Here is a 2,321-nt window from a genome sequence, read left to right as displayed (position 1 = left end):
TTTATTTTGGTTTGTGTACCAGCCCGTGTTTGAGGCTCTGGGAATACATCAATGAACAAAATAGTCTCTTTCCTCATAGAGCTTCGGTTTTACTGTGGGAAGGAAAAAAAAATTAGAAAGAAAGAAAAAAAGATAAACTCAAAGAATGAATGAAGATGAAAAAAAAAAGGATGAATAAATTCATGATAGCTCCATCCTTCCAGTTACTCAGACCACAAACCTCACAGTTGTCCTTGATGCCTCCTCTTGTTCCTTTGTTTTTTGTTTTGGTTTGTTTTTTAACACTCCTCATCTTAACTATCAACAAATATTGGCTCTGCTTTGAAAATGATCAGAATTTGCCTCTACCATTATCTCTCACCAGAACCACTCACTCTAGTAGCTTTGCTCTGTCTTCTCCCACCTCCCCAGCCACACCCTTTCCACTAAGCTGTCTCTGTTGTCCCCACTCCCCCACCCCCAGGTAGCCAGAGGATCCTATAAATAGCTGAGTCAGATCATCTCACTCAGGCTTAAAGGACAAAGTCCTCACAGTGACACATAAGATCCCAAACCATCTGGCCCCCTGTTACTCTCCCCCTCACTCACTCTGTTCCTGCCACACTGGCCTCACTCATGGTCCCTTTAGGACATGCCTGTCCCAGGGCCCGTGGAACTAACTGTTTCCTCTGCTTGGAACCCTCTTCCCTCCGATGTCCACATGGCTCATCTCCTTAGCTCCCAGAGGGCTTTCACAAATATCACCTTCTCAGTGGAGCCCTCCTTGAGCAAACTGTTGAAAATTGTGAGCCCCAGTACCTCTGATCCTATTCTAGTTTTTTATCTTCTAAGAGATTTTCCTTCAAAATGGACCCATTTTGCCTCTGTTGGTTTATTGTCCATCTTCCTATGGTAGAATGTCAGCCCCAAGAGGGCAAGCATCTTGGCTTTTTTATTACTGTATATTGGTGTCTAAAGCAGTGTCTAGCACATAGTAAGTGGTCAGTAAAATGTGCTGAATGAATTGTTTGCATGAATGAATGCACAAAATGTCTGGTTCAGTTTAGAACTTGGGAACAAATGGGAGTTGTGGACAACATCTGGGGGAACAAAGCTGAGTCCCTGGGGGAAAACGGGGGAATCCCTGAGTCATGGAGGATGGAGGTAGGAAGAGAGACAGTCTTTCTTTCCAGACTCCATCTTGAATCCTCACAATGGCTTTCATGGACCTGGCATAGCATGGGTTCTCAATGAATATTTTTCAAAAATAGTGAATGAATGAGGTGGAAATTATCCCCAAGTTACAGAAAGGAAATGAAGAGTCTCAGAAGTGATATCTTAGCTAGTAAGGGACAGAGCCTGGTTGAAATAGGAAGGCTGGTTTTGTAGGGTATTCCAGGTGGGTGGAACAGTCCCAATAAAAGTGTAGAGTTGAGAATGAGGCAGGAAGGAGACAGACTGGCCAAGGAAGAGGAGACCTGAGAAAGGAGAAGAATGATGGGATGTTCTGTAGGTTGGTGAGCTAAGCAGGTAAGAATAAACCAAAAACCAAATCCACTGCCCTCATGTCAAATTCCAACTCATAGCTCATGTGAACCTACGTTGTTGTTGTTGTTATATGCCGTGGAATCGGTTCCAACTCATAGAGACCCTGTACAGGGTTTCAGAGGTTGTAAATCTTTACGGGAGCAGAAAGCCTCATCTTTCTCCCACAGAATGGCTGGTAGTTTCAAACTGCTGACCTTGAGATTAGCAGCCTGATTCGTAACCACTACACTACCAGAGCTCCTTATCTATAGGACAGAGTAAACTGTCCTTGTAGGGTTTCCAAGGTCGTAAAGCTTTACAGAAACACACTGCTAAAACTTTCTCCTTTGGAGAGACTGATGGGTTCGAATCACTGACCATATGGTTAGCAGCCATACATGTAACATCACCAAGGGCTCCTTGCAGTTAATAATAAAAACAAACCCATGGCTGCTGAGTTAATTCCAGCTCCAGCTCACAGCAGAAATCTTTACGGGGGCAGAAAGCCTCCTCTTTCTTTCCAGGAGTGGATGGTAGGTTTATAAGAATGTTGTTAAGTGCCATCGAGTCAGTTTCAACTGTATAGGGTTTCTGAGGCTTTAAATCTTTTGCGGGAGCAGAAAGTCTTATCTTTCTCCTGCAGAGCAGCTGGTGGACTTGTCCAGTGCTTACTCTATGGAGTCCCCGCGGAGTCTAATAAAAATAAGGAGAACTACTCCCAGCTCGGTACTTCGGGCAAGTGCTATGCCCTTTATAGGGGTCCTACTGGAGTCCTGGTGTGGCCCTGTAGGATATAGCACTGGATGGCAGATCAG

Source organism: Chrysochloris asiatica, unplaced genomic scaffold, assembly GCF_000296735.1.
Source record: "Chrysochloris asiatica unplaced genomic scaffold, ChrAsi1.0 scaffold00168, whole genome shotgun sequence".
Lineage (NCBI taxonomy): Eukaryota > Metazoa > Chordata > Mammalia > Afrosoricida > Chrysochloridae > Chrysochloris > Chrysochloris asiatica.
Note: the sequence above shows the minus strand (reverse complement) of the source record.